Source organism: Moschus berezovskii, chromosome 1 (genome assembly GCF_049115385.1).
Source record: "Moschus berezovskii isolate FMDL1 chromosome 1, NW_MosBer_1.0, whole genome shotgun sequence".
Lineage (NCBI taxonomy): Eukaryota > Metazoa > Chordata > Mammalia > Artiodactyla > Moschidae > Moschus > Moschus berezovskii.
In genome coordinates this window covers 19,011,531-19,035,429 of record NC_142460.1, presented here as the reverse complement: position 1 = coordinate 19,035,429, position 23,899 = coordinate 19,011,531, and the positions used below count along the sequence as shown (strand labels likewise).

Sequence of the window (23,899 nt, the reverse complement as noted above, 5' to 3'; positions counted from 1 at the left end):
TTTCACAGAACTGTTCTTTAAGGATAATACTGCAATGTTCCTCTAACCATTCCCCTAGCCTTCACAAGAGCCTAGTAAACACAGTTTTGTTTTGTTTTTTAAACAAAGTTTTAAGTTAATTAGGTCTCATTCTATTTGGGAAATTTTTTATATTTATTCATATTTTTAAAATGTATAGGTGACAAATAGATGTTCTGATTATCAGAAAGTAATGACATGTGATACAGTAAAATGTAATAATAAGATGTGCTTCTAAATTTAGCCACCTGGTAGTTTATATTAACTATCTTGGTGAGAATTGTCATTCTATTTCTTTGTCATTTTATTTTATTCTGTACTTATGCAAGAATGTATTCTTGGTTGTAAAAGAGCCATGAATGTATAAAGCAGGCCACTGGAAATCCTCCTTGAATTATTGTATGGTAAATGAATTGCTGATCATCTAATTTTTAGTTTTGTTTTCTCAAAGAGGTGATAATTACTTATCAAATTATAGGGTAACCCTGCAATGTCTTTAGAAACAAAAATTCTTCTCTTCGTTATTCACAAAGGAAAGGATGACAACATAATAACACACTAACATAGTAAGAACAAATGACAAACAAGATACTAACGCCGTGGAGTAAAGTAAGGACTTTAGAGACAGAGGATTTAGTAGCTAAGGAAGTCTTCCTTGCAGGTTTGGTTCTTCTAATACTTTGATGCAGAGTCCAGGGATGGGATAGGTCTTCCTAGGTGGTGCATTGATGAAAGATTTGCCTGCCAATGCAGGAGATATGGGTTCGATCCCTGGGTTGGGAAGATGCCCTGGAGAAGGAAATGGCAACCCACTCCAGTATTCCTGCCTGGAGAATCCCATGGACAGAGGAGCCTGGTGGGCTACAGTCCATGGGATCTCAAAGAGTCGGACACAACTGAGCACACATGCAGCAGGGGTGGGATAGTCTAAAAAATGGATTTCCTAGCAAATTTCACATGACTTAATTAAAAAACCTTAATGTATGTGGCAAGTGACTAATCCTGGACCAGAATCTAAGAATTTCTTAAACTATGTTTTGGACACCATGCATTTAACGACTAATACACAGCTACTGCTGAGCTTGGAAACTTGTATTTGCCATTATATTTAGATTCTCCAGGGAGGTGAAACTGAGTGCAACAAAGTAGAATTCAAGTCATGACCTTTGAATGAGCATTGTCTCTGAGAGATGCTGCCCCCCTAAATAGATAAGTAAACTGAGTTGTCCTAACATTGTCACATTGAATGGGGATTGGAAGTGGGGAAGGGGTCTGTTGGGACCAACATCTGGTGGACTCTGTGCATCTTTCTCCAGGAGCAAGCAGGCTGAGACCTCTCTGGGGGTTTGGTGTCCAAAGAGCTTAAAAGGGAGATACTATTTCCATAACCAAATATGAATTTTGTGTTCAAAAGGGAAATGAGCAAAAATGCAGTTCTGTAACTTTAACCCCCACCCCCCCCAATGCCATTTTTTGGTCATTTGTTTTCTGAGTGTCTATGCCTCTTGCTTACACATTTTGTGATTGTTCAGTCACTCAGTTGTGTCCGATTCTTGCAACCTCATGTACTGCAGCACGCCAGGCTTCCCTGTCCTTCACTATCTCCCAGAATTTGCTCAAACTCATACCCATTGAGTCATTAGTGGATGCCATCAACCATCTCGTCCTCTGTCATCCCCTTACATGTTACGTCTGAAATCATACAAGATTAGTTGGGATGGGAACAGGTGCTTTGCTAACCTCTTACACACGTGTGCACACACAGCACAGCACATGCCCTTGAGTGAGATTCAGGGGGTGTCCTCACCACCTGGCACAGCAGAGGGATTGTGGGAGGCCCTCCATCTGTATTTTTTTGGTTCAGTTCAGTTCAGTCGCTCAGGCATGACCAACTCTTTGCGACCCCTTGGACCACAGTACACCAGGCCTCCCTGTCCATCACCAACTCCCGGAGTTTACTCAAACTCATGTCCATTGAGTCAGTGATGCCATCCAACCATCTCATCCTCTGTCATCCCCTTCTCCTCCCACCTTCAATCTTTCCCAGCATCAGGGTCTTTTCAAATGAGTCAGTTCTTCGCATGAGGTGGCCAAAGTATTGGAGTTTCAGCTTTAGCATCAGTCCTTCCAATGAACACCCAGGATTGATATCCTCTAGAATGGACTGGTTGGATCTCCTTGCAGTCCAAGGGACTCTCAAGAGTCTTCTGCAGCACCACAGTTCAAAAGCATCAATTCTTTGGTGCTCAGCTTTCTTCTTGGTAATGGAAGGTAAATAGTCAGATGGAAGGATGATTGGTTCAAGGTGCCTTGCTGGATTCAAGCTCTGTTCCCCACTGCTCAGTCCAGGGCCCCTTGCTGAAGGGCCATAGTCAATCTTCTCCATGTAGGCAATGTAGTCTGGCACATAATGGTCACCTGGAGAGGAAGGGAAAGTGGGATCCTGTTGAGTGGGGGTTATTCAAGCATGTACAGAGGACCTGCATGTAGAGTGGTAACTAAAGAGTTATGGACTTAATTATATTTGTGGTCACACAGAGACACAGATGCTTGGATAATCCCTAGCACAAATTCTTCAAGATTTTCTAAAATAGGCTGGCTTTGCCATAACCATTTTCTGAGCTCCTGTGATATTCAGCCAAGAAAAGTTTTATCTGAGACTCAGGGAGGTAGATATTTAAATCTTCTAATTCTCTTTTTCCATCATTAATTTTCTCTGCTCTTTTTCTGACAGGGTGCTGATTTATAAAGTGGGTTCTGTATCTGGGCAGAGTTGGGGGGGAGATATTTTATAAAATATTTCAACTTGTATTTTACTATTTACTTCAGTTTTATTTCACAAGTGGAATAAATTAAATTTTTTAAGAGTTTAAACTAGGGAGGCTAAAGATATTTATGCACAATTCAGCCATTCATGGAATCTATGAGGTTCTTTGGTTAAATGTATCTTTTTAAAGAAAAGATAATACATTAGGATAATAAAAACATAAACATAAAAAGATACAGTATGATCAAAAATGTTTTCTTTCACACCTGAGGCACAGTCTCTGTTTTCTCCCTAGAGATATTCTGCAAATATTCAAGCATATATGTCAATATCTTCACTGCATTGGTTACTGAGTGCTGTGTAACATATTACTCTAAGACTTAGCACCTTAAAACAACCAATGTTTACTATTCAAGGTTTCTGTGTGTCATAAGCTTGAGAGTGGCTTAAGCTGGGTAGTTCTCCTTCATGAGGTTGTAGCCAGGATGTTGGCCAAGGCGGTGGTCTCATCTGAAGGACCGACTGGGGCTGGAGGATCCACTTCTGTGAGGGTTGGATGACTCATGTCTGTTGTCAAGAGATTCACTTGCCCATCACCTGGACTCTCCACAGTACTGCTTTAGTGTCCTCACCACATGGCATCTGGCTCTTCCCAGAACATGGATCCAAGAGAGGAAGCCTTTTATGATATTGTTTCAGAAGCCAGTGCAGGAGATGAAACAGATGTGAGTTCAGTCCTTGGGTCAGGAAGATCCCCTGGAGATAAGAATGGCAACCCACTCTGGTATTCTTGCCTGGGAAATTCCCATGGACAGAGGATCCTGGCAGGCTACATTCCAGGGGGTCACAATGAGCTGGACATGACTGACTGACAGCACAGCAACTGAGAAATCACACACTGTATTTATGTCTTATACTGTAGTCCAAGTCTAGCTTCAAGGAGAGTGGAATTCAACTTTACCTTTTATTATTTACTTATTTTTTAGAGTTGGACTGTAAAGAAAGCTGATCGCCGAAGAATCGATGCTTTTGAACTGTGGTGTTGGAGAAGACTCTTGAGAGTCCCTTGGACTGCAAGGAGATCCAACCAGTCCATTCTAAAGGAGATCAATCCTGGATGTTCATTGGAAGGACTGATGCTAAAGCTGAAACTGCAATACTTTGGCCACCTCATGCGACGAATTGACTCACTGGAAAAGACTCTGATGCTGGGAAAGGTTGGGGGCGGGAGGAGAAGGGGACGACGGAGAATGAGATGGCTGGATGGCATCACCGACTCTGTGGACATGAGTTTGAGTGAACTCCGGGAGTTGTTGATGGACAGGGAGGCCTGGCGTGCTGTGATTCATGGGGTCGCGGAGAGTCGGACACGACTGAGCGACTGAACTGAACTGATTTTTTAGAAGCTATTTGTTTTGCCCATACCACATGTGGGATCTTAGTTCCCCAACCAGGGGTCAAACCCACACCCCAGTTATTGGAAGCACAGAATCTTAACTGCTGGACCACCAGGGAAGTACTTCAACTCCACTTTTTCAAGAGAAGGCCAAAGAAGTTTATAAAATATTTTAAGATACTACACCTTTTGTTTTTTCACGAAAAGTTCAGTTCAGTTGCTCAGTCATGTCCAACTTTTTGTGACCCCTTGAACCGCAGCACCCCAGGCCTCCCTGTCCATCACCAACTCCAGGAGTTTACTCAAACTCATGTCCATTTAGTTGGTGATGCCATCCAACCATCTCATCCTCTGTCATCCCCTTCTCCTCCTGCCTTCAATCTTTCCAAGCATCAGGGTCTTTTCAAATGAGTCAGTTCTTTGCATGAGGTGGTCTAAGTATTGGAGTTTCAGCTTCAGCATCAGTCCTTCCAATGAATATTCAGGACTGATTTCCTTTAGGATGGACTGGTTGGATCTCCATGTAGTCCAAGGGGCTCTCAAGAGTCTTCTCCAACACCACAGTTCAAAAGCATCAATGCTTCAGCACTCAGCTTTCTTTAAAGTCCAACGCTCACATCCATACATGACTACTGGAGAAACCATGGCTTTGTTGGCAAAGTAATGTCTCTGCTTTTTAATATGTTGTCTAGGTTGCTCATAACTTTTCTCCCAAGGAGCAAGTGTCTTTTAACTTCATGGCTGCATTCACCATATGCAGTGATTTTGGAGCCCCCCAAAATAAAGTCATTCACTCTTTCCACTGTTTCCCCATCTATTTGCCTTGAAGGGATGGGACCAGATGCCATGAAAAGTAGTACACCGGAAATACATTTGGTTGCATCTTGCTGTCTTTACTTAACATCGTGTTTTGTAAATCATTCCCCATTGGTGCCTGTAGCTGCCTCACATTCTTGTTAACATTTTGCATTTTTCTCATAGTGGGTGTATTCTACTATCAGTTTGCCACTGTTGGATATTTAGGTAGTTTCCCCTTTCTCATGTGATAAGCAGTGCTGTAGTGAAAATCCATCCAAAGATGTATAATCATATATGGAACCTAAATTCTTGGAAATGATATTGCTAAGAAGAAGGATGTGTGTATTTAAGATTCTGATAACTTTTATTAACTTTCCTCTCCAAAGAGGTTATGCCAAACAATGCTCCCCTGACACGCCATGCGTGTTGTGTCTGCTTCCCCATCTTTGCCTGCTCAGTGTGTTCCCTAACATTTTGAATCTGAGAAGTGAAAACTGAGATCCATTGTCATTTAACTCACATTTCTTTTCATGTGCATGAGACTGAGTTTAATTTTACATATTTAAAAACCATTAGTATCTATTCTTCTGTGATCTAGCCTTTGTTGCTTATGTCCTTTGCTCATTTTTCAAATTGCCTTTTGGTCTTGTTCTTCCTGATTTTTATATTAAGGAGGTTAGACCCCTGTCTATTTTGACTATTAGTACTGGAGTAATTTATCCTTTTTGCTTTAGTAATTTCTTGTAATGGATACTTGGGAAAACAAAGCATCGGCTGTGACAGCACTCTTAGAAACTTCATTTCCTGAAATGTTTAAATGCTCTGTTTTCTTTTTATTCTCTAACTTAAGTCCTGAAGGATTAGGTATTTAAAATCTTAACTTTCTCCCTTTTTAATTAGTAGGTTACATTTTATCAAGCACACATCCTTTCAGGATCAAACTCTTACTTACATTGTTAGAATTCCTGTTCAAACAAAGTTTAAAATGTATAGATAGTATCATCATTTCACACCCACACTGCTCCACCTGAAAATGTAAAGGTATATCCCTTTGATCTTGCCATCTCCTGAAATGAATTCATGACAAATAATTATCTGTGGTGAAGTGATATCAAAGTACTGTTTCTGAGATTGTGCCTCCTAGCCAGATGTTCTTTTTTGGATTGCATCTGTTGAAAGAATTGACCACAATATATAGACATGGATGACAAATCCTATTTGCAGAGGACCAGAGAATTTTGGAAGCCTACCTGTGGCTTATGTCAGATGAGAGAGGGGATGGAAATACACAAATACCAAAAATTGTTGAAAAGATAATTTTGAAGCTTCTGAAAGTGTAGCTCTGTGAAGAAATACAGACCATGTGGGCACATACTTACTCAGTCTGCAAGGGAAGTCTGATCTTAAATATGCCTGCATGATCATGAGATTAAAAATATGCTCCATTTTTTGAGGGGGTTTTGGGGGATACACATATATGTATGGCTGAGTCCCTTCGCTGTTCACCTGAAACTACCACAACTTGTTAATTGACTATGCCCTAATACGAAATAAAAAGTCGAAAGCCAGGAAAAAAACAAACAAAAATTCTCTAGTTTTACTAGTTTTATGGGTTCTATTTCAACTCTTTCTCTTTCCTTCTGTACTTGGTCATCTGTGTGAAAGCTGAGTCTTGATGTAGGGCAACATAAAAGTTGCTTTTCAGTCTTTCTAACTACCAAGTGGTATTTTGAGGAAATGGCAACCCACTCCAGTGTTCTTGCCTGGAGAATCCCAGGGACAGGGGAGCCTGGTGGGCTGCCGTCTATGGGGTCGCACAGAGTCGGACACGACTGAAATGACTTAGCAGCAGCAGCAAAGAGCCAACTCACTAGAAAAGACCCTGATGTGGAGAAAGATTGAAAGCAGAAGGAGAGGAGGCAGCAGAGGACAAGACGGTTGGATGGGGTCACGGACTCAGTGGACATGAGTTTGAGCAAGCTCCGGGAGATGGTGAAGGACAGGGAAGCCTGGCATGCTGCAGTCCATGAGGTCGCAAAGAGTCGGACATGACTTAGTGACTGATCAACAACAAGAAGCCTATTTAAAGTTGAGTAAGGGGTACACCCCATGTAACGCTGCTTGAGGCCGGTGTTGATGAACACAGAACCTGCTTTTTTGGAGCCTTCAGCCTTAGAGAGTGATCTGGGAGGAAATAACTTTGATGTTTTATGAGGCAGGAGAGCACTGGGGCTGGAGTTATCTGGGACAGGTGGGACGAGCAGGATGGCAGGCTGGGCGGTGACCAACAGAAAGGAGACGTGTGGTCTCTAGATCTCGGACAGTGAGGGCTCTGCCCTTGTGTTGAAAAGTAAAAGTGAAAGTCGCTCAGTTGTGTCTGACTCGTTTCAACCTCATGGAGTGTAGCCCACCAGGCTCCTCTGTCAATGGGATTGTCTAGGCAAGAATGCTGGAGTGGGTAGCCATGCCCTTCTCCAGGGGATCTTCCCGACCCAGGGATCGAACCTGGGTCTCCTGCATTGCAAGATGTTTCTTGACCATCTCAGCCACCAGCTGTGCTCAGTGGATGGATGAATGACAAACATGGCTGTTACATCATGTGGAAAAAATTGGGTGGGCCATTCCATATGCTTTTTACAAAATACTTATTTTATTTATCTACTTATTTTGGCTGCACTGGGCCTTAGCCATGGCCCAAGAGACCCCCCTGTGGCATGTGAGCTTCTTAGGTGTGGCGGGCATGTGGGATCTTGCTCCCCAGCCAGGGGCTGAACCTCGGCGCCCCCCCTGCATTGGGAGCGTGGAGCCCCACCCACTGGAACACCAGGGAAGTCCCCATAGGCCCCTTTTACAGTCACTTCTTTGTCATGTCTAAGAGGCAGCCATTTATTCTTATCCAGGAGAAGCAGTATGTGCTGGTTAAGGATAGCCTCAATGCCCGCTTTTCACTTAGAGCGTGCAAGTTTAGGGCTGTTCTGGGAAACCAGAGATTGGGTTCCCTTTTTTGAACCTGCGGGACTCTGCCTCTGACCCATGAGGCTCTTGGCGATCCAGTAAGAAGACCCTCGCTGTGCACCCCTAGCTGCCCACCCCATTCCCTAGCCCACCTCCCACCACTGTGTGCTGTGGGGATAAGAAATCAGGACAGGGAGGTACCCTGGATGGGGCACACCAGGGAGTCAGATGGGGCCCTTAGGACAATGGCCAAGACATTGGCCAAGACACCCAGCACAGCTCAGCTGTCGTGTGCTGTGAAGGTCACCCAGGATGAAGGTACGGTTGGAGAGCCAGAGACTTCAGGCTTTCTCCCTGAATGAAGACAATTAACACTTTGTTTTTTCGGTTCCTTTGGTGTCAGGCCCTCAGATGTGGTGGATTCAAAGAGTCTTTGAAAGATTTTATCTCCCCTCTACTTTGTTCCTTTCATTTGAATTTCATCCAGGCTGGATGCCTTCAACTCTTTCCCGTAAATTACCAGACAAGATGAAGTTTGGGTTGCACTCAGTGGCTTTTTGGTGTCATTTAACTCTCTGAGCAGAGAATTCCAGCTTAGGAAAACTTAGAGGTCTGGAGTAGGAAATGGTAACCTGCTTCAGTATTCTTGCCTGGAAAATTCCATGAACTGAGGAGCCCGGTGGGCTATAGTAGTCCATGGGGTCGCAAAGGATTGGACACAACTAAGTGAATGACTGCATGCAGGCATGCACACACATGCCCATGTTTGTCTCTGTGTTAGACATCTACTCTGTTAATCCAAACTTGTCTGCGAGAATTCTTTGTATGCTGCAAGCAGGGTGCTTTTAGTCTTTCATCACATTGTTCAAAAAGAATTGGAGGTTTTGTTTTCTTTCCACAAAATGCTTGCCATTTAATTACTTTGTGTGTGCATAGACATATTTGTGAGAATGTTTGAGAGTATAAAAAGTTTGTGTGGTCAGTCATACGATGTTCTGTCCACTGCTTTTTAAATTTTTAATTGAAAGAATTGAGCTTTTACTGTAATATTCTCTACTTGGTTTAAAACAATGACAGTGAATGTATTCCTGAATACTTTTTAGTGTTAATTAATCACCTGTGATACATATTTCTAACCCTTAATCTCTCTCCTTTATTGTGTGTGTTTTTGTTTTTTTTAGTCTTTCGTGGTTAAATGTATTTCTAAAATTCATATCACCTTTGGACGTCATTCAGAAAGCATTCTTTTTTTACCATTTGAATAAAGGTCACTTTTGCTTTCCATGGGAAAAAAAAAGAGTAAACTTAGAGGTATTGACACATCAGAAATGGAAGAGGGTGATTTTTGGTTAATGTCATTTTAACCAGTATATTATGGTTATTTGCATCGTGAGCAGCAACAAGAAAGGAAGATTGCTCTGTCACTCTCCAGCTAGTGAGACTTGCTGTAAAAAGTAGTACAGGTACAGTGCCCTGCTCATCACTGGGTAATATGAAACAACACCATTGCTTTTATGCCCTGCTAAATTTTTTTTAAAAAAATTGGTTCAAGTTAGTAAAGTCCTGGACTTCCCTGGTGGCTCAGATGGTAAAAGTGTCTGCCTACAATGCTGGAGACCCGGGTTTGATCCCTGGGTCAGGAAGATCCCCTGGAGAAGGAAATGGCAACCCACTCTGGTACTCTTGCCTGGAAAATCCCATGGACAGGTGAGCCTGGTGGGCTACAGTCCATGGGGACACAGGAATCTGACATGATTGAGCAACTTCAGTAAAGACCTGAATCTATAAGTAAATGGTTTGAACATTTCAGCACACCCTGACATCAGATAGTGTGGTGAATTCAAGATGGCTGCAAATTCTTTGACCCTCCACCCGGACTCCCATCAGACCCTTGGTAAGTGGGCTCCGATTCTCCTCCCTCTGAATGTGGCCTGACTTTGGTGATTACTTGGTAACCAAGAAAATATGGCGGGAGTGATGCTGTGTGGCTCTCACTCCGAAGGGCCATGTAGCTTCCGCCTTGCCTGCTGACCCCCGAGGCCAGCACGCCGGGGGCTCCTGTAGGTGCTCCCCCTTACAGTCCCAGCTGAGCACGGCCTGCTGGCCACTCTGCCAAAGCACCTGACAGGTGTGTGACACTGTCACGGACCTGGTTCACCAGCTGAACACCACCGAGTGACCTTGTCAATGTCACTTGAAACAGAAGCATCATTCAGGCAAGCCTTCCCCAAGTTCCTGACTCACTAAATCATGATATATAATAAAATAGACAATTGAGGTTGTTAAATGTGGAGTGATGTGTTCCTGGACAATTGGTAACTAGGACATGCAACTTCAGTTCTGTCATTCAGTCATGTCCAACTCTTTGAGACCCCGTGGACGGCAGTACGTCAGGCCTCCTTGTCCATCACCAACTCCCAGAGTTTACTCAAACTCATGCCCATCGAGTCGGTGATGCCATCCAACGATCTCATCCTTTGTCGTCCCCTTCTCTTGCCTTCAATCTTTCCCAGCATCAGGGTCTTTTCCAATGAGTCAGCTCTTCACATCAGGTGGCCAAAGTAGCCAAAGTATTGGAGTTTCAGCTTTGACATCAGTCCTTCCAATGAACACCCAGGACTGATTTCTTTTAGGACGGACTTGTTGGATCTCCCTGCAGTCCAAGAGACTCTCAACAGTCTCCAACACCACAGTTCAAAAGCATCAATTCTTTGGCACTCGGCTTTCTTTATAGTCCAACTCTCTTTTCAACTGTAGTAACAATCAATGTCTTATTAGGTAGAGTAGGTGGGTGACCACCCTTGATCCACATAGCTTAATCACTGAACCCAGTTGCTCTTAGCTTTAAATTCTGGCCGAAGGCTAGGTTAAGTGTTGGTGTTTATGGTCACAGCGGGTGGAATCAACTCTTAAGAAGTATGTGGATGAACATAATGAAACTCACTATTTATCCTCCTATATGAAATTATGCTTTAAAAACTCCAGGGCTATTTTTAATCCTTATTTAATAATGTGGCCTGATACCAACTGAAGCTTTCACATAGAGACGAAAAGCCTATTTCCTTGTAAAATTCTCACAAGGAATTATTACAACAAAGGAACATCTTGTTCCGGAAAGCCAGCTTAATAATGCAGCCTGTTTTGCTATACCCTGGGAGTTTACTTTCTTGAATGACTGAGCGTATTCCGTTTCTTAGAGTGACTCAAAGGGGAAACGCAGGCACCAAACAGTAGACCTGGCCACATAAGAGCCCTCCTGTCATCTGTACTGCCCCCCAGCCCCTTAGAACTGCTCTCACCCACTCCGGACCTCTCCCCTTGGCCATCTTTTCCCCTACTCAGATTTTGCCAGCTTAGGAGAGTCCTAAGTCGCATGTCCTAAGTTGGCATGCAGTCCCACCACTTCATTGGAAGGACTGATGTTGAAGCTGAAACTCTAGTACTTTGGCCACCTGATGCGAAGAACTGACTCGTTTGAAAAGACCCTGATGCTGGGAAAGATTGAAAGTGGGAGGAGAAGTGGATGACAGGAGATGAGATGGCTGGATGGCATCACCGACTCAATGGGCATGAGTCTGAGTGAACTCTGGGAGTTAGTGATGGACAGGGAGGCCTGGTATGCTGCAGTCCATGGGGTTGCAAAGAGTCAGACACGACTGAGCAAGAATGGAACTGATACTTGGGGATGCATTTATGGTTCAGATCTGTTTTCAAGTCTTAGAATCTAAAATATATTTCTTAGAATCTAAGTGTGAAGAGGAATGAAACCATCCTTAGGTTCTGAGGTTATGGAGGAGTGAGGACCATGCTTTAAGATAGGGCATAGTCCCCTTGGTGACGTGGATCGAGGACCTTAATGAACACATTTTACTGATAAAGTGCAGACAGACCATGAGCAAAGACTTCCCCTCCGCCGGGGACAGATGATTCGAGCCACTTGTTGGGTGTACAAAGTCGTCTAGAAAGTGCTATCAACTGTGCAGGCGTGCATTTCTTTAAAGAAAACACTTGTTTCTGGCACTGGGTGTTTTCTTAGTTGTTGCTGCCCTCGCGGCCCTGTTCTGTTGCTCCACTAGAGGGCAGAAAAGGAGCGAGAAGGGACCAAGGTCCAGAGGGCCTGCTCGGTGGGTTCCTGTCTTATTAGCACTCGCTGTGCCCTGCGGGAAAGTTAAATAAGAGAAGACCTGTAGGGTACAACTGGAACCACTGGTCTTTGACCTGTGAGCAGCAGATAGTTGTTTCATTTTCTTTGGATAAATACCCAGGAATGGAATTGCTGGATCTAATGGTAGTTTTATTTTTAATTTTTTGAGGAAATTTAGTACTGTTTTCCACAGGGCTGCTCCATCTTACATTCTCACAAAAAGTGCACTAGGGCTCCCTTCTCTCCACATCCTCTACAACACTTGTTATATTTTTGTCTTTTTGATAATGTGACGTATGGGCTCAGTCACTCAGTGGTGTCTGACTCTTGGCAACCCCTTGGACTGTAGCCCTCCAGGCTCCTATGTCCATGGACTTTTCCAGGCAAGAATACTGGAGTGGGTTGCTGTTTCCTCCTCCAGGGGATCGTCCCCACACAGGGATCGAACCCGTGTCTCTTGTGTCTCCTGCATTGACAGGTGGACCCTTTACTGCTGTGCCACCTGGGAAGCCCTTTTTGATAATAGCTCTTCTAAAACAGGTGTGAGGTGATATCTCGTGGTGGTTTTGATCTCGTGTGTCTCTGATGAGGGATATCTTTTCATGTGCCTGTTGGCCATCTATATGCCTTCTTTGGAAAATGTCTGTTCAGAACCTCTGCTCATTTAAAAATCAGATTGTTGGGTTTTTGCTGTCAGTTCGTACATGTTTTTTAATGCATTTTGGATACTAGTACCTTATCAGATATATGATTAGCAAATGCTTTCTGCCATTCAGTAAATGGTTCCTTTATTTTGGTGACAGTTTCCTTTGCTGGGCAGAAGATGTTCAGTCTGATGTAATCCTACTTGTTTATTTTTGCCTTTGTTGCCTTTTGGTGTCAAGTAGAAAAAAAGTTGTCACCAAGACTGATGTCAAGGAGCTTACTGCATATGTTTTCTTCTAGGAGTTTTTGTGGTTCCAGGTCTTGCATTCAAGTATTTAATCCATTTTGAATAAATGTTTTGTATAATGTAATAGTGGTCTGGTTTCATCCTTTTGTATGTTGCTGTCCAGTTTAAGAAACATTATTTATTGAACAGACTGTCCTTTCCCCCACTGTATATTCTTGGCTCCTCTGCTGTGAATTAATTGACCATAAATACATGCATGGGTTTATTTCTGGGCTCTCTATCTGGTTCCATTGATCTATGTGTCTATTTTTATGCCAGTACCACACTATTTGATTACTATATCTTTGTAATGTAGTTTGAAATCAGGAAGCGTGAGATTCCAATGTTGATCTTCTTTCTCAAGATTGCTTTGGCTATTCAAAGTCTTTGGGATTTAGTTTTATATTTTGAGTATCTTTCATCGCTATAGTGACCAGCTGTAGTAATTAATGTGGCTTCTCAAAAGTGCCTTGAATCTTTTAGAATGAGGTCTGACAAGCATACCTTTACAAAAGGAATTTAATGGCTTTGCCACTTCATCAAACACCTGTAAGAAGGTGTAGAAAATGTCACCAAAATGGACATTTTCATGCAATGGACAAACAGTGTCAGCTTGTGGAAAGGTTAGAGCTTTCTGGGACTGGTGTCTTTTCCTGGGTTAGTCTTGGGGAAGATAAAAGTAACCACTGCCACTTCTTAACAGACAGTGGCTTTTTCTAGACAATTCTTTGACATTCAGGCTTTCACGGAGGGCTGGTGTGGGCAATTTTAGACATGTGGATTCTTCCAGAGCTCACATATCATACCACATAGGTGATTCCTCCTTTCTAACTGAAAAAATTAAGCATAAACCCTCTGATTTCTGCCATCTTTAAGCATTAAAGGGAACACATTCTAAAATCTTAAAAGCATTGGTCACAAGAATTCTCTCAGTAACCTTTAAGATGTTTCTGATTAACTGATCAGTTTCAGTTAGAACAAAAAATATGAAATTTCCAGTCCCCTCCCTTCCTGACTCCGATCCAAACAACTTTCATAAGTTGGTCATCAAAACTAATGTGTCTTTAAGGCAAGAGATGTTCATCTTTGTAAATAGGCAGTTTCAGACCTTTGGCCTCTTTAAAACTTACAGACGTTACAAAGAAAAATAGAGAGGGAGTTGTTTTTTTCAGGAGGCTGCGTGTTTCTAAGTTGTTGTGTGGTGGCCAAGTTCTGTCCGACTCTTGTGACCCCATACAACTGTGTGTAGCCCACCAGGCTCTTCTGTCCATGGGATTTCCCAGGCAAGAATTCTGGATTGGGTTGTCATTTCCTCCTCCAGGGGATCTTTGATGCAGGGATTGAACTCATGTCTTCTACACTGGCAGGCGGATTCTTTACCACTGAACCACTGGGGAAGCCCTTGTTTCTAAATAATTATGCAAAAGAGCTAGAGACTTCTGAAAAAATCGAATCTGAATACTTTTAGAGAAAATCAGAATTTCTTTTTCATGATCAGTTCTGCCTAGCACATGGGGTGACCCTGCTCTTCCACTCTTCACACTTCCTCTCTCCTAAGTAGTTTACAAATCTTCAGTTGCTATTTTCCTATCACGAGCAAAGTGTGCACACATCAGCTGCTGATCTCAACTTGAGATGCATCAGTAAAGCCACTACTGTTCGGGTCATAACTGTGTTTCAGTCAGTTCAGTCCAGTTCAGTCGTCCCCTTGTCCTCCTGCCTTCACTCTTTCCCAGCATCAGGGTCTTTTCCAATGAGTTGGTTCTTTGCATCAGGTGGCCAAAGGATTGGAGTTTCAGCTTCAGCATCAGTCCTTCCAACGAATCTTCAGGACTGATTTCCTATAGGATGGACTGTGTGGGTATGTCTAAAGGGAAGGTGATGAGCCAGAAAGTGCATCTCAGGACCACTAGGGGGCGCCAACTCTCTTGAACACGTTCCATGGCTTGAAACCATAAAGCTCTTTTTTGAGAAGGCAGATTCTAGAAAAACCACTGGGAAGAAACAAGAATAAAAAAAGCAGAATATCACAGCGGACCTCCTCATCCTCTTGAGAGGATGATCTGGGACTGTGCCTTCTTAGGTTTTGGCCAGATGGATACTCAGATCGCTTTTACCAGATTAAGAAATTAGAGCAAAGTATATAGCCTGCAGAATCAAGTAGAAAGCTGTGTGAGGAGCTGGTCTGCTAGACCATGTGGCCCTAAAGGGTGGTATAAAGGAATGAGCAAGCCTCCCGATATTTCAGGTCAAAGGGGTCATTGTATCCACAAGCCCACATAGAGGGCCTGTGGTCTTAGCTTGACTGTTTGTCAACCTTGCAAATCCTTGGTAGTGAGGAGAAGCTCATGCAGGAAGTTTCCAGAAATAGGCCACATGCTGCCTGCTTCAGGGTCCTTATGTGTGACTGGTGTGCAGTTGATCCACTGAATCGTCTTAGGAAAATGTTCAGGATTCCTGTTCGGAATCATCACCAGTTGTGTTAATTTCCTATTTCTGCTGTAGCAAATGACCACACACTCGATGGCTTTAACCAACTCAGATGTATTGTTTGACAGTTGCATTGTTCAAAACTTTCACACACGTCTCCCTGGGCTAACACTACAGCACCGGTGGTGCCTTCTGGACCTCCTTTCTGGAGGCTCAGGGGAGAATCCCCATCTGTGCTGTTTCCAGTGTCTGCAGGCCTCCTGCCTTCCTCGACTCAGGGCCCCCTTTCTCCATCTCCAACACCAGTGAGGTTTATCTCTCTGACCACTGTTCCCTAGTCAAAGCTTTGCTGACCGCAGCTGCAAAAGGCTCTCACTTTTAAGATGGATATGATCAGAGTGGGCCCACCTACCTGACAGCTCAGGGAAACCTCCAGATCTCAAATTCATAACCTTGTTGCCATTCACCGATTCTGAGTGTTAGGATGTGGGCATCTTTGAGGGGTCATTATCCAGCTTACTGGAGCAGCAGATAGTCTTTAAATTTGTTCTTTCATATTCCACCATTGTCACCACAGGTCATGGCTGGGATGACTTGTGGTCAAGCATAGACCTACTTGGGTTTCCCTTGTGGCTCAGTGGTAGAGAATCCGCCTGCCAATGCAGGAGACACAGCATCAATCCATGAACTGGGAAGATCCCCTGGAGAAGGAAATGACAATCCACTCCAGTATTCTTGCCTGGGAAATCCCGTGGTTGGAGGGGCATAGCAGACTACAGTCCATTGGGCTGCAAAAGAGTTGGACACAACTTTGTGACTAAACAAAAATAGCAGCAACAATAGCAAAAGGCCTACTTGGAAAGTTCATTAGTGGTTATTTTCCTGACTTTTTCTGCGATTTCCCACTGGTCCTCCTTAACCAGTGCCTTCTTGCCCTCTGACATGAGAAAGACAAGTCTAAAAAATCATTTTTCTACAATAGGCAGTGGTCATGCTTTGTGTTCAACACTTTCTGGTGTGTTTCAGTCCAGTTCAGTCACTCAGTCGTGTCTGACTCTCTGCGACCCCATGGAGTGCAGCACACCAGGACTCCCTGTCCATCACCAACTCCCAGAGTTTACCCAAACTCAGGTCCATCGAGTCGGTGATGCCATCCAGGCATCTCATCCTCTGTTGTCTCCTTTCTCCTTTACCAGTGAGTCAGTTCTATGCATCAGGTGGCCAAAGTATTGGAGTTTCAGATTCAACACCAGTCCTTCCAATGAACACTCAGGATTGATCTCCTTTAGGATGGACTGGTGGGTTTACAGAAAGCTATTTATGGCCAAGAATAGGCATTTGGTTTTACTTGCCTTAAAAATCCCAGACCCAAACTCTTTTGGCCACCTGACATGAAACATACTGCAGGGACTGTGATGAGCTGGATTAGTCTATTCAACAAGGGTCTTTCAAGGAACACCTTGGCTCTGCCTGCCCTGCTGGAAGAAGGGCTTTGCAGCACAGCTTTGCAGGACTTGACTCCTCAGTTTTCACAGGTCAATGCCAGCCCTGCATGGCTGTGTGTGTCCAAGGAGGGAGACCTCTGTTGTTCATTGGGCAGAAAGACGGTTTACGCTCCACGTGTGGGGCTGGGGCACACAGTGTCAAACCCATTGTCACGTTGACTTCTTGCAACAGTTTCCTGGAGAGGGTTGTAGCACACAGCCAGAGGTTTCTCCCACACCCCAGGCCACTTGACCACCAAAGTTGTCCCCCCAGGATTGTCCAGTGTCCCAACACTGTTTGCCCTTTGCACTTTCCACTTGCTTCTGCTGTGTGTTTTTAGGATTTTATGTATTTATTTAATCTTTGGCTGTGCTGGGTCTTTGTTGTCACACAGGCTTTTTCTCTGGTTGTGGTCCCTGCGTTTCTCATTGTGGTGACTTCTCTTGTTGTGCAGCGTGGGCTCTAGGGCCGTGAGGGCTTCAGTAATTGTGGCCCCGGGCTCAATAGTTGGGGTCCCCTCCTGGGTTCTAGAGCTCAGGCTCAGTAGTTGTGCGTGGGCTTAGTTGCCCTGAGGTATGTGGGATCTTTCTGGACCAGGGATAGAATTCCTGCATTGGCAGGTGGGTACCAGGAGCCACCAGGGAAGCCCTCTGCTGTGTGTTTTATAATGGGTTCCTGCAAATTGCCTTACTGAAAGGAGATGAGGTAAGATAAACAAGCAGATAACCCAGCCAGGGCCCTAGAGGCATTAATCCTGAGGAGGGATCTTGATGGAGCTGGAAAGAAAGTGAAAGTGTTAGTTGCTCAGTTGTGTCCGACTCTTTATGACCCCATGGACTGTAGCCCACTAGTCTTCTCTGTCTATGGGATTCTCCAGGCAGGAATACTGGAGTGGGTTGTCATTTCCTTCTCCAGGGGATCTTGCCGACCCAGGGAGCTAGAACCTCTCCATTTGGACATGAGCCAGTGTCCAGAATGGGATGAAGAGTATCGACTCTAAATGACTCTTTGGTTCAAGGCCTGCTGTGTGACCTTGGACAGGTTACGCTAACCTTTCTGTATCTCAATTTTCACACCAGCAAATGGAGATAGTAATGGTGTACGCATCTAATAGAGTTGCTGTCAGGATGTATTGAGTTAATATCAGTAGAGTGTTTAGAACTAGGACTGATAAAGAGTAAAGGCTCTGTGTTAGTTGCTATTGTCATCACCATTACCATCACCACTATCATATCACACCACCGTCATCACTGTCAATATCATCATTTCATGACACAGCTATTTTGTTTGTAATGACATTGGCAAAAGACAGATTGGGAATCTGTGAATCTCTTAGGGCCTTGGATGAACTATTTTGAGAAGATGCCACTACTTATATGTCTTCTTTTTTCCAATGAGGGATGGGAGCTGAATTCCAAGCTGCCACTTACTAATTATACTGATCTTTTCAGCCCCAGGGGCTTCCCTGGTAACTCAGATGGTAAAGAATCTGCCTGCAATGCAAGCGACTCGGGTTTGATCCCTGGGTTGGGAAGATTCCCTGGAGAAAGGAATGCCAACCCACTCCAGTATCTTGCCTGGAGAATTCCCCAGACCAGGAGGTCCCAAATAGTTGGACACGATTAAGTGATGAACACTTCAGCCCCAAATTCCCCAGGGGAGGTGGACACTCAGGTTTGCCAGGGTTTCTTCCAGCTGCTGACCTCTGGTGGAGGGGCTACCTAGAAGACTTTCCTGTTTGGGACAATAGTTTTTGCTGTTCTTTTTGACCCAAAGTGTCATATGGAAGGTCAAAGAGAATTTGTGGCCTTTGCTGAGCTTAATTTAAGGATTTAAGAATGAGCGGGTGATGGTTTCTAGCTGCCGTGTGTAGTGCCCTTTAGTCTGGCGTGTCTGTCACACCCAGAGATGGGCTATTCTGGGGTGGGTTTGTCATCTGAATTGCGCCGCCTGTGTAAAATGGTTTTCATTATTCTATTTCTGCGATCTCAGTGCTGCCCCACCCACTTCCCTCTCTTTGTGTGCCTGGTGGTTATGATTGTTAATCTTAAGAAACCACTATGCCAATATGCATAGATCTGCACTATAGTTTTTTTTTGTTTTTAAAATCTCAACTCTTTACTGACAATTCTCAAATAAGGTAGGTCATCTTATAAGGAAAAAAAAGAAAAGAAATAAGCAAGAATATTGAAAATAATTCAAGGTTTTCATCCTCTAATTTAAGAGGAAGGGACAGAACATTTTGCTGGTGTCCAGTCTCTTAGAGCCCCCACAGTTTTCCTCTTCTTCTTTTTTTTTTTAAAGTACTTCACTAGGCCCAAGACTTCCTGGCACATTTTTTAAAAATAATTTATTATTATTTTTGGGCCCCATCAAGTGGCATGCAGGGTCTTCCTCTCTCAACCAGGGGTTGAACCTGCACCCCCCTGAAGCTGAAGCACTGAGTCTTAACCAGTGGGCTGTCAGGGAAGTTCCCCTCATTTTACTGAACCAAGTGCAGTCAGAGGGAAATAGGAGGTTGACGCATAGTAATATGTCATGCTGTCGAAAGGTGAGTCTTAGCATCCTCATGTGGGAGTGTTCTGATTTCATTTCAATTTACTATTTCCTCAATTACCTGGAACTTCAGAGGCTAAACCTGAGAGTCTGGAAGATCTTGACTGAAATGCTGAATGAACGACTCTTCCAGGGGCTGTGGTTTAATGTAGGCTTAACTCAGTATCCAGGGTGTCCATGATGGAGGGCAGTTTTTCAATGATCTGTTGATTTAATTACTTTTTAGTTTTATTTCTTAAATTTTTAAAAATTGAGCTATAATTGACATACATTATATGGCTTCAGGTGTACAACATCATGATACAATATTTCTGTATGTTTTAAAGTGATAACCCCAATAAGTGTAGTTAACATAAATCATTACACACAGAATTGAAACATTTTTTCTTTCTTGTGGTGAGTGCTTTTAAGATCTACTCTCTTAACAACTTTCAAATATTCAATACAGTGTCATTAACCATAAATGCCATGCTGTTCATTACATTCCCATGACTTATTTAATACATGGAAGTTTGTACCTTTTGACCTCCTTCACGCCACCTCCCTCCCTCCCCATCTCTGGCAACCACCAATCTGTTCTTTGTATTGATGAAGTTTTTCTTTTTTAGATCCCATGTATAAATGAGATCTTATGGTGTTTGTCTTCTTGTGTTCTCAAAAGCCCTCAAAGTCTCTCCTTTGTCTCTAATGGCAAGCATCCAATCTTTTTTATAGATTAATAATATTCAATTGTGTATATATATATATATAGTAGTGGTGGTTTAGTCGTTCAGTCATGTCCGACTCTTGTGACCCCATGGATTGTATGTAGCCCTCCAGGCTCCTCGGTCCATGGGATTTTCCAGGAAAGAATACTGGGGTTGGCTGCCATTCCCTTCTCTAAATGTGCATATCTAAAGATACATATACACACATACACACACCTGAAGATATATGCAGCTGGAGAAGGGAATGTGTCTGGAGTCCGTGGGGTTGCAAAGAGCTGGACACAACTGAGCACCGTATATACATGTCACATTACTTTATCCATTCATCTGCCAACAGACACTTGGTTGTCTCCATATCTTGGTTATGAACATGGGGCTGCATATATCTTTTTCTAGTGTTTCTGCACTGATCACATTCAGAGATGGGCAGTTCTGGGGAACATTTGTTACCTGCACTGCACTACTGATTTTTAACTGCTTCTCTTTCCCAAAGGTGGTCTGACAGCTAGGAGGAGAAAGGCCGTTTCTTTAATAGCTGACCCTGAGCTACTGAGGAGTTTGCCAGGATTGTCTTAAATTCCCACCTCCTTTCCCCACCCCTTATGGACTTCAGCCTCTGTTCATCTGTTCTCCCTTCCAGGGACCTATAGTACTGGATCCTCAGCTTTTAAGGATCAGCTACCTAATCTGATCAATGGGTTATGTCATCTGTGCTGATGTTTTTCTGGTTTTGGGAGAAGCAAAGCTCCACTTCTAGGTTACTCAGTTCAGTTGTGTCCGACTCTTTGCGACCCCATGGACTGCAGCACACTAGGCTTCCCTATCCATCACCAATTCCTGGAGCTTGCTCAAACTCATGTCCATCGAGTCAGTGATGCCATCAAACCATCTCATCCTCTGTCACCCCTTTCTTCTCCTTTTCCTCCTTCTAGGTTACTCGGAAGTTGTTACTAATGCTTTTTTTTGACCCTCTCAAAAAATAAAGCTGTCATCTGAGTGGACAATGGGGTGACCAGCCATCCGAGCACGCCCAAGACTTAGTGAGGGGGCTGATGAGGGATTTCCAACTTTAAAATCATCACAGTCCCAAACAAACCAGATCACCCAGCCCTTGTCCTTTTGGGTGGGAGGAGAAAGGAGCCCCAGGACAGACGGCCTGGGGGGAGAACTGGGGGCGTTGAGGCTGGGCTTGCTGATAACCCTTTATGGGGGTGAGACTGGTTCCCCTGTGTTTCAAGGAACTCCTCGTGATAAAGAGCTTCCTAGAGCTTCTGAGCACAGTGATCATTGGCTCCTCAACGTGAGTTTTCCTGGAATGGTTCTGTAACCTGGCCGTGTGCAGTGGATGCTGTCACCGGGGGGCAGGAAGAACCTGTCCCAGGCACTGTCGTTAATCATTGGCTCCACAGAATCTGGCATGGTTTTTCCTGAAAGGAATGGAACCAATAGGAAATAATCAAGGAACAGTTTGGTGCAACACCAGGCAGAGCCGAGGACTGTATGGTCAGCAGACTTCAGAAAAGGCAAAAGAAATGCTGACCAGAGAGTTACAGAAAAGGGTCCAGAGCTTGGGAGAACTTACTGACCTGACTTGAGTGGGAGTGAGGTGATAGCAGCGTGGACAGGAAGGTGATGTGGGATATTGAAGGACAGCATTTAAGGGGAGTGATTGGCTTGGCTGGCCGGCATCTATTAGACCATGGAGAGGAGGAGGGGAGGAAGGCGAAGGAGGAAAAGAGGGAAGACGTAACAGATTATCCAGGGTTTCCTCATGTCCGGCACCGTCCTGTGCATTCAGTATAACATCTGATTCATTCACCCGAAATGGAGGGGCAGGCGCAATTAACCTTCTGGTAAATGAGCAAAGAGCTGCCCTGGGAGGTCAGGTACTTTCCCCATGTCACACTCTACTGTGAGCAACATAACTGGAATCTGCACTTGGGGAACATTCTGGCAGAATGAGCTCAGACAGTGGCATTTTATCTGGGTTCGTCTTGTCCAGGATACAGGAAATATCAGAGGGGCTAGAAATCCCAGGAAGGAGAGACCCAGCAGGAGACTGCTGCAGGAATCTGGGTGGGAGGCTAGGAGACCTGGGCGAAAAGGATTTCAAAGGGGAAAGCTGTGTTGGGGTCTGAGTGATGATCAGGAAAAGAGTGGTGGGGGGCTCCATCTTGAGGGCTTGGAGAGGAGATGCGATCATTAGCTGGATCCAGTTTACAAGAACGTGAGTGATCTTTATTCACCTAATCGTGTTTGGGTCTTTGGGCAAGTTGTTTATTAGTCCCCCTGAGCCTTAGTTTCTTCACCTGTGAAATGGGAGTAGAAATAGGACATCTTACAGGAGTTTGAGAGGATCTGTTGTTCATTTGCTCAATCGTGTCCGACTCTTTGTGACCCCATGGACTGCAGCACGCCAGGCTTCCCTGTCCTTCATCATCTCTTGGAGTTTGCACGTCCATTGAGTCAGTGATGCCATCCAAGCAACTCATCTTCTGTCACCCTCTTCTCCTCTTGCCCTCAATCTTTCCCAGCAACAAGGTCTTTTCTAATGAGTTGGCCCTTAGTATCAGGTGGCCAAAGTGTTGGAGCTTCAGCTTCACCATCAGTCCTTCCAATGAATAGATTTCCTTTAACATTGACTGATTTGATCTTGCAGTCCAAGGGACTCTCAAGAGTCCTCTCCAGCACCACAGTTTGAAAGCATCAGTTTTTCGGTGTTCAGCCTTCTTTATGGTCCAACACAAACATCCGTACATGACTTCTGGAAAAACCATAGCTTTGACTAGACGGACCTTAGTCCGCAGAGTGACATCTCTGCTTTTTAATACGCTTGTCTAGGTTTGTCATAGCTTTTCTTCCAAGGAGCAAGTATCTTCTAATTTCATGGCTGCAGTCACCATCCACAGTGATTTTAGATCCCAAGAAAATAAAATCTGTCACTGTTTCCATTGAGAGGATTGAAACCCATGTCTATAAATAGTTTGGAAGGACTTGAAGTCAGAATAGGGCTTTAAGAAGTGTTATTTTTTAGAGATCACCTTCAAAATTGCTGATCTGGGGGGACATTTGCTTCCAAATGGCTTCCCTGGTGGCTCAGATGGTAAAGTGTCTGCTTGCAATGCTGGAGACCTGGGTTCTATCCCTGGGTTGGGAAGATCCCCTGGAGAAGGAAATGGCAACCCCCTCCAGTATTCTTGCCTGGAAAATTCCATGGACAGAGGAGCCTGGCAGGCTACAGTCCCTGTGGTTGCAAATAGTCAAACACGACTAAGCAACTTTACTTACTTTCTTATTTACTTTTCGCTTCCAAAACGTTTGACAAGGAAGAGATGGGCTTCCTTGTTTCTCCTCTGCATGGTTAAAAGAGCCTTTCTCCACGTGGATCTGCAGTTCCAGCATGTTGAACACCAAGTTCTGATGGGGGAGGGATTGCCTTCTTCCCTCATTACATGAAACTCACTCTTCCTCAGATGAAAATGTTAGTTGCTCAGTGGTGTCTGACTCTTTGCAACCCCATGGACTGTAGCCTGCCAGGCTCCTCTGTCCATGGGATTCTCCAGGCAAGAATCCTGGAGTGGGTCGCCATTTCCTTCTCCAAGGGATCTTCCCGACCCAGGGATCGAATGCAGGTCTCCTCCATGGCAGGCAGATTCTTTACCCTCTGAGCCACCGGGGAGCCCAGATGCTGGTGGACAGATGATGGAGGCCT

The 23,899-nt window shown here is 44.2% G+C and overlaps 1 protein-coding gene across 2 annotated transcripts in view; it reads left to right on the top strand.

Annotated features, from left to right (window-relative positions):
• Positions 1 to 23,899, top strand: part of CLIC6 (CLIC family member 6) — a 55,447-nt gene that overhangs the window by 4,458 nt on the left and 27,090 nt on the right. The gene's annotated exons all lie outside the window — the stretch shown is intronic.